This window comes from Lepisosteus platostomus, unplaced genomic scaffold (genome assembly GCF_059453375.1).
Source record: "Lepisosteus platostomus isolate fLepPlt1 unplaced genomic scaffold, fLepPlt1.hap1 Scaffold_30_H1, whole genome shotgun sequence".
NCBI classification, from domain to species: domain Eukaryota; kingdom Metazoa; phylum Chordata; class Actinopteri; order Semionotiformes; family Lepisosteidae; genus Lepisosteus; species Lepisosteus platostomus.
In genome coordinates, this window is record NW_028291658.1 from 1,704,044 (window position 1) to 1,712,981 (window position 8,938).

Sequence of the window (8,938 nt, forward strand, 5' to 3'; positions counted from 1 at the left end):
AGCGAGCTTTCCGCCGCCGCATTCTTCCTATAATCTAACACGGAGTGCGAGGTGGCTGAGGAAACGTTTTCAAAGTCGCTCTCCGTTAAAAAAAAAACCTTTCACAAAATACGTGCCGGCAGACAGACACGCCTCAGAGGGTTTAAGGCTGGCTTCACGTTCAAATGATAAAGTCTCCCCGTCTGGATGTCAAAATGCAACTTTGGCAGACAGAAAAACATCAACAAACCACAAATGTGGACAAGGATTTTACAAGCTGCACCACACTGCACTTTCAAAAGCATTTACATTCGTGTTAGACGCAGGAATTGCCTTTGATTTGCGCGCTTACGAACGCCATGGAAAACGAAACAAAACAAGAGCCCTCAGCTCCTGCACTTGATTATAATGCCATTACGTGTCGAAGCAGTAATTTACGTAATTTACTGCCTGAAAAAAAAAACAGTAAAATGTTTGAGTGCCTATAGAGTTTCTATTTTTATTTTCTTGAGAAAAGTTGATACCATTTCCTGGACACCCCGTCCCCCATCAGTGCGCGGTGCCCGGGGAAAAATCTGTAGGGGGGCGTCTGAAATTCTGAGGGGGGGGGTGATATTTCGGTTAAAACGGAGCTGTACGGTGCAGCTACCCAAATGAAATCTCGCAGCTATGCCATTGATTAGTGCTTCATGATAGAAGATAACGACTAGCAATCTGGTATTTGCGATGAAGTTCAGTTTCACATTTTTCGTCACTCTCACGGTTTGTATTGCCTGGAGCGAAAAGTACCATAAGCGTTCATTTTTGCAGCTACATGGACGTTCTGAATCGTTAAGAAAAAAATGTTGTAAAACCAACAGAAAGCACAGACTGCTATAACTAGTCCTAGTTATATAAAGATTTTAAGTATAATGATAAACTACTGCAAGGAATCGGTCCACCTGAGCAAACAGGATCGTAATGTTGACACTCAATAACGACACTGATATGTGCAGTTCCTGGACGGATAGCCCTCCTGCCCATCAAACAGACTGAGTGACTGTTCGTGTCATTTAGTGTTGTCTGACCATTGACCAAGTACAACTATTTTTTTAGGGCGCAAATTAAGTTAGGTAAATCTTTTTGCCCAAAACTGAAGGGGCGACACTCCTCCCTCCCCCCGTGATGCCAGGCCTGTCCCCATCCTATTCCATAATGTCATTATATATAATACCATACAACAGTACGATCCTTACTAACTGCATGCGTTAAAATTGCACATCAGCACATAGCAGGGGGCACATAGCCGCGATGTATTATCAATGTTAAATTTCAACCATAATATCGACAACATTAATAAACGCATACGTTGAGAAAATATCGAACCCAGCATATTTTCCGGTTATATACCACAATGCATTGCTAGTATTCGTTGGTCACCATTTTGGACACGTTTTTCAAACGTAAAAGTATATCCGCAAATATCTCAGCAATCCTCTTTTGACGAGTAAGTATGAACAATAATAATACTATCTGAATACACACAGATCTTTCTTAATATTATTTTGATTAAAATAGTACGTGAATAAGCAAAAAATGGCACATAAAAATAGTGTGAATGGGGAAGATGGCACAAAATCGTTTTGCCATTTCTCTATTCTTATTCTATGTTGTACTTTCAAACTTTAGGTACTCTTTAATTAGGACAGACTTTATTGCTCAACTGCTATGATGCAAGCCAAATTTTATACATTTATTTCAGCTTTGAGCTTTCAGCTTTGACCAACCTTGAACTCACCGGCCGTGGTTAACGCGTGTTGGATTTTAACGGGCTCTGTGTGTTCGATGTACATAAGCCACTGATGCTGGGTGTAGAAAATCGTTTTTGCTGGTGGTGGTAATTGTCATGGGGTAGCAACGCTATCGTCTCTTCCTGTAAAAACATAAGTCTGAACATGGCCATGCAGACACTAGCGATGGTCACAAACTGAAAGGGGTCGATGCACACAACGCAGGCGGCCCCTGACTCAGTCACGCGTGTCTGTCTGGTCATATTCATGACCTCGTCCCAAAACCTGACACAGCCTTCTCTTAGAATTGCCACATCCAACTGGCAGTAACGTTTCAACTCTCTCTGTAAGTTAAACACACTTCCCTTGCATTCTTCATACCAAACCAAAAACTCGGCTTTCTCCCTCTGCAGCATGTAGTTAACGCCGTAAAGTTCTGGCGGCGGCATCGGGCTGACATAATTTTGGTTTTCTGAAGTGTTCATCAAGTGTGGAAAATGACCCTTACCCCCAGGGAACCCCATGGCGGCCGACAGTTTGCTTAATTTCATAGGTAGAAAGTTTAAAGAATCGATAAATCTGATGTTCAGAGCTTTTACGGTCATACACATTATCTTACCACCCTGATTAATTAGTTCAACGTCCATCTTTTCATCTTACAACTGTCTGATTACTAGGTAATTGTCATATCCCTTGCCATTGTGCGATATGAATGTATGGATTTTGAAACGTCTATCGATAAATTTACACACAAAATCCTTTAGACAAGTTTCACCATAAAATTCCCAGCTTCGTTTATTGTTAATATGAAGGGCATGGATGTAATTTGGTATGTGTGTCCCCGTTTCTTGCATGCATTCAAAGTCGAAAAAAATGTACTTGTTTGAAATTTTGGGGTTGTCCAAAGGCAGTATGTAGCACAAATGTGTGTCAGGGGTGTCGATCACGTTGTTACAATGCGAGCACAGTTTCTCTTTACATTTGTGACTAGAGAGGTTATAAACCTCACATTTCTCACAAAAGACCCTGCGCTCACACTTACTAACACCCGTCGCTGCATTCCGAAAGTGTCTCGCCAAACATTGAGAGCTACGACAAAAGACCTTACAGGCCGGGCAATTCTGAATTTCTGCATCAATTTCGCAACACTGGGGATCTAAACAGGTTTTACAAGCTTTAACACAGGCGTGTGCGTTCTTGTGGCTATACGCCGCATGGTAGTTAGTGCAAAAATATGCCGCCCCCACAAAAGCTTTAATATTTAAAACCCCATAAAAATGCTCTTCATGCAGTAGAACAAAAAGTACTTTAGAATTAGGTGGTGTGGGCCCCGTTGTAAAATATTTCCAATCACCCTGGTCGTGGTACAAAATTTTAATGACCACCTTTAAATGTTTTTCAAAAGCGGTAATGTCTGACAAACTAATTTTCTGATTCTCTGAAAAACCCAACTCTTTGTGCATTCGTTTAGCGCCCTGTAACATTTCCCCATTGGTACAACCTTCATTCAACAAACCGTACACACTCCCGGTGAAACACAGATTACCGCCCGTGTAATGTAAGTCGATAAGGTGCGCTTTTTTCTGAGCAATTACCCAGAACGGATTTAAATCTTCGACGGGCACCCCCCTGCATATTCCTAACTATCGTCACCACTAATCGGAGGCTGTCATCGGTGAGAATTTCTGTGTGGCTCTGTAAGAGGTCTGAGATGTGGCTTAAAAAATCAGCAGCATTTAATTCTCCGGGTTGTCTCCTGCGTGAGAACAAGGGTTTGTTAAAACCACCCGCAGTCAAACGCAGCTGTACAAAATCATTCGCCCCGATGTTTGGAGAAAGTTCATCCAATATTCTCTGGACTGCACCATGCACATGTTTAGTCATTTATCCCGGTGGGTCTTCGCCAGTGCACCATGAAATAGCATTATCAGGAAACGAAATGCAGAGGTTAGATCAGCATCTTCTTTAGAAAAAACGTCTAAGAGTCTAGCGGCGTAAACCTGGATCAGTTTTGGAAACACTGAATGTACACTTGCTAAAGCGGCTCTTAGATTCTCTAATCTACACAGTGTACGAAGTAAATTATTTTCGCAGTAATTAATTTATTATATTTACTATATTTATTATACACATGTAAATTAATTGCTGCGAAAATAATTTACTTCGTACACTGTGCAGAGTGCCGTATACTCCTAGTTGCGGCACACACGATACATACAGTAAAAAGCCTCAGGCACTGTGTTAGATGTGTTTTCGACGTTATATATGCGTTTGTTAATGTCGTCAATTTTACGGTTGCAATTCGACGTTGATTATACGTCGAGGCGACGTATATATACGTATAGCCGTAATTTCGCCGTAAATATACGTATATTCGACGAATCAATGCCCACTGGGAACAAGCTCGCTTCTTTCTACCATGATGTCACCATGACCAAATCTGTCTTTAAACACCTTGCTCAGTCTCTAACGAGACTGTCAAAAATAGCTTTCGCTGATTGTATTGCAAACCGGCGGAAGCGGGGTATTGGGAAAAGTTTTCAACTAGCAATAATCCCGCCTCGGCTAAACCTCACAGGCTACGATACTGCCACTGCGCAAAGCTGACGGTTGCCAGGCAACCGCGGGGATCCTATGGAAATCGTTATCAATCGTCTCATGGCATGTCGTTGCTGTAACGCTTCATATTTGTCGTCTTCTTCTAGCTTGAGGTTTTGAAGAATTTCATGACAGACAAGGGCTCCGTTGGGAACAAAGAAACCCGTTGATTCTTTTCAGCAGCAGAAATACAACCCTTTAAATACAAGATGACAGAACAATGACGAAGGGCATGCCGGGAGGAACTCATGCACTACAGAGGAAAGGGGGTGGGCACGTACAGTTCACATTCAAGCCACAAGTACTCTTCTCGGATGTTGCACAAACAAATCCTAACGTCTTGAAAGCATTGCGGCATGTTTGTGTCCCACTTCCCGTGGCTGCAGGATGACTGACACGAACGGACAAACACAATCTGTGGCGTTTAGCGTGACATAGTCTTGCAGGCATCGTGCTGTCTCACTGCAATACTATACCGCTGGAGGAAACAGTCCATCTGGCCATGAAACTCATTTGAACGTCTAGCTACAGCAACTAACAATATCATGATTTATTCAGGATGTGTGGAATCAGCACGTCCCGGAGACAGCTTCCGAAATCTTGAGCATTCTCTGGTGGTAGGGGCGTTCAAGATGGCGCTCAGGTGGGAGGTAAAGTTTAGTGGTTGAGGATTTTTTTTGAGTTTTTCATGACCTGAATGTTAATTTTTGCTTTTTTTGACTACAGAAAAATAAGGACTTAACACTACTTGTTTAAACTTCAGTTATAATTGAAAGAAAAAAAAACTATTTTTTTTAGGTTTAAGAATTTCGATATGAGTAACACTGGGAAAAGAAAAGAGAGTGCTGGGTCTTCGAAGGAGAAGTCTAAGAAACCTCAATCGTATATGTATAGCACTACAAGAAAATTGATGGCAACTAAAGGGAAAAGTGAAGCAGCTGGAGGGGACGTGGAAAGAGTGCTGGAGATGCGCTCGTACGCGAGCGCTCGCAGCCCAAGTGAGACTCAGCTGCCAGAGGAAGAGCCGGAGTCCCTGCCCAGCACACCTGTGAAAACCCCGGCAGCCAAGAGAGGAAGGGGCAACCTGACGCTGGAGGAGCTCCAGACCAACATCTTCAACATGATGGCACAGAGCATGGGTGAGCTGAAGGAAATGACTTGATCTAATACAGTCGCAATCGAAAGTCTTAAAAAGTCCATGGACTGTGTGTTTAAAGAGGTTGAAGACTTAAAGAGTGAAGTAAAAGTTCTTAAACAAGTAAATACCAAACAAGAAAAGCATATTAAAGAACTTGAATTGAAAGTGAACGATGTAGATAGATACCGTCGATGATGGAATTTAAAATTATTTGGAGTTAAAGAGGAACGTGATAAGGACCTTGTTGCAACAGTGAAGGGTATCTGTAAAAGGACCCTGCCGGACCAGGAGGACGTAATATCGGCCATTGACTTTGTTCACAAGCTCGGGAGAGCGAACATGTCTGGGCAAGTGCTCCCCAGATCGATTATAATACAGTTCACCAAGAGGACGGCGAGGGACATGCTGTGGCGAGCGGCGAGGGGGAATGAGTATTTGAATGGGAACAAACTGAGGTTTGCAGAGGACCTGTCTGCTGCGGACAGGAGTACCAGGAACCAGCTGTGGCCCCAGGTTGAAGCTGCCAGAAGAGAGGGGAGGAGAGCCTACTTTGTGGGAGCGAGGGCCTTTGTGGACGGGAAGGAGATTTGCTCCCAGTGACTGCTCAGTTAATGATTATGTTTGGTTTTATTTGTTATACCAGTATATACTAGTGTTTCTTTAGTGTTAGTTTGGAATGGTGTAGTTAAGTGTTAAGGACTGTTATAGTTCTGGTTCTTTGAAAAACTCAATAGTTTAGACAGTCTTAGAGTTAGTTATTTGCTTTTGTGTATGTCTTTTTCATGAATGCCAGAGGTACTCGAAATGTTGTTAAAAGAAAAACTGTGTGCTGAGTTTTATTTTTTACAGGAAACGCATGCATGTTGAAACTAAAGTTTATAAATAATTGAGAAATATTAAAGCAAGATATGATACGTGTAAAATATACAATTTGATCACATAATTACTTAATTACCTCTGGTAGTTAAATGCTTTTTTCTGCTGCATTTTTTTTCTCTTGTACATGACTCTGATCCTCTTGTTGTATTTGTATTTGTAAATTCTGTTTAATAAAAATTTTTTTAAAAAAAGCATTCTCTGGTGGTGTCCTGCAGACTTCCTGTGGGCATGCGTTGGTGGTATAGTGGTGAGCATAGCTGCCTTCCAAGCAGTTGACCCGGGTTCGATTCCCGGCCAACGCAGTGGTGAATGTTTTCAAATGCTATCATAAGCCTTGGATTGTGACTAGCAAAGCGAAGCCTTTTGAAAGAGCTAAAGCACTGAAAAACGGAATTGAGGGAGAATCTTACAGGGGATTCTGAGTGGTGTCTGCATACACGCAGTCCGATATGGGTGCTGAAAGCTTGAGCTACTCTCAATGTCATGCTGGCTTTCCCCGGAGTAAATCTGTTACATTGAAAGAATGCTTCTCGCAGGTTCAAAAAGGGACCCTTGTTAATTGGAGAAATCAATGATTTCAAATGAATTCTGTATGCGTTAAAAGACAGCTATACACAGAAAACATGCAGGACACTGCTCATGAGTGTGGAGTTCAGCCGAAACACAGTGCGTTTTTTCAAGCCATCTGACAAAGCCCGCCCACTGAAAACTGCAGCAGATTGTGTAAAGACGTTCAACTTTGTAACTACTGCACGCACAGGAAGCAGAATAAATTCCTCTTTTCAAACTGTCAAAGGTTTGCTTTACGAACGCCGCAGGACATCGCACAATCTCTTTTGAACAGGGACAAACGATTTCTTATGGGGTGCAGTAAGTACTGTTACTGTCACTGCTCGATACCGACGTTGGCCTACTATACCATGTTCAGCCACCGCTAGAAAATGTACAGCTCTAGCACCGGAGCAAGCAACAGGAGGGCCGACGTCAAACAGGCACATGTGTCAGACATGGAGAGCGACGAGAATGAGATTTGAACCCATGACTGCAGAGCACAATGAATTAGCAGTCCATCACCTTAACCACTCAGCCACCTTGTCGACGAAACTGGGCTGTCCGGACATGGGTTGGCACGCTCCAGATGATCTTTTTCTTTTTTTTCCCTTGTACTCGAGGGTCATTTTCCTGTTCCACATGTGATTTCAACATTTTCCTTGGGAGATGTCAAGCCAGCAAGCCACTGCTGTGGTTCAGTGGCCAGTGTGGAGTTCAGTGGCCCTGTTGTACACAGAAAGCACATTGAGCTCCTTGGACATGAAAAGTTCCAGATAAGAGCCATTTGTCATCCTTTCTCTTGGTGTCGATGTTGCTATTGTATGTAAAGGTGGCAACTTGCTCAGCAAGCAGGCGGAGCACACACCGAATGCAGATGTGTCTGAGTGGTGTGTCCAAGTGGCTGCAAAAGGACAGCACTCCTGGCGCGCCGTGGCTTAGTTGGTTAAAGCGCCTGCCTAGTAAACAGAAGATCCTGGGTTCGAATCCCAGCGGTGCCTTCTTTGTTGTGTCTTCTCGAACAGAACTGGTCCTTACAGACAACCGCCTACGGCTAGACTTAATTAAATGCAATTGTCATTTCCTGTCTTTAACGCGACTTGTTTTTCTTAAAATGGATGCAACTTGCAAAACATGAAATACAAGCCTTGCTAATCAGCGCTAGCGGCTGGCAAAAAAAAAAGAAGTCAGCAATGTTTTTTTCTTTAACCTTAACCCTGCTAATGGAGAAGGGTTAAACGACCGAGTCAATGCAGCTTAAACGATGCGCAAGTCGGGTTCTTAGCTGAAAGGGTGGTAAATCACACTCACCCCAGTCCTTAATCTTTTAAAGAGGATACAAAATTGAACCTAGTCGCCACATCACATACATCCTGTTCAATGATAAAAAGGTAACATCTATCCTCGCTCCAGAGTAAATCTCACGTTGAGGGCATCTTTTTTTTCACTTTACCGTGAGTCGGGCTCGGCTGCACAGAGGAGAGAGCAGACCAATGAGGTCACAGGGACAGGGGAGTCACACGCTGGCGGTTTGAATACGCGGAAGATCACTGAGGGATCCACAGTATGTGGACCCTCCGTTCGCCATCAGTCCGCACTCCGGACTCTGAATCCTGCCATCCGAGTTAAGATCTCAGCGGAACCTGAGGTGCAGTTCCTTCTTAAAACGTAATCTGGTGAGCATTTCTAGAATCGCACTTGTATAGATGCAGCCTTTAATGTGTTGCTAGGTTAAAATTGATGACTTCTTGTATTTCAGTAGGCAACTGCCCTCTTGATTTTGGATTTAATCTCTTTATTACAGGGGCGCTTTTATGAAGACAGAGTCATGTTCAGGTACTTTGTTTGATGGAGGAAGCTTATTTCGGACTCTGTGATCTGCTCACCTGGAAAGGTCTGCTGTACTACTACAAGAGAGAAGTAGAGTCTGGAAGAAGGGACAATTTTATGATGCTTTGGAAGATAATGTTTTTTTTTCTTATACTGAAAATGAAAAGTAGTTGTTTCTATATGGACTCAGTCTTTG

The 8,938-nt window shown here is 42.9% G+C and overlaps 2 non-coding genes across 2 annotated transcripts; one reads left to right on the top strand and one right to left on the bottom strand.

Annotated features, from left to right (window-relative positions):
• Positions 1-4,211: 4,211 nt before the first annotated feature.
• On the bottom strand, positions 4,212-4,353 carry LOC148635256 (U4 spliceosomal RNA). Its single transcript, XR_015933456.1, has one exon. It is a non-coding gene; the product is annotated as a U4 spliceosomal RNA (small nuclear RNA).
• Positions 4,354-6,593: 2,240 nt separating this feature from the next.
• On the top strand, positions 6,594-6,665 carry trnag-ucc (transfer RNA glycine (anticodon UCC)). Its single transcript has one exon. It is a non-coding gene; the product is annotated as a tRNA-Gly (tRNA).
• Positions 6,666-8,938: the final 2,273 nt, after the last annotated feature.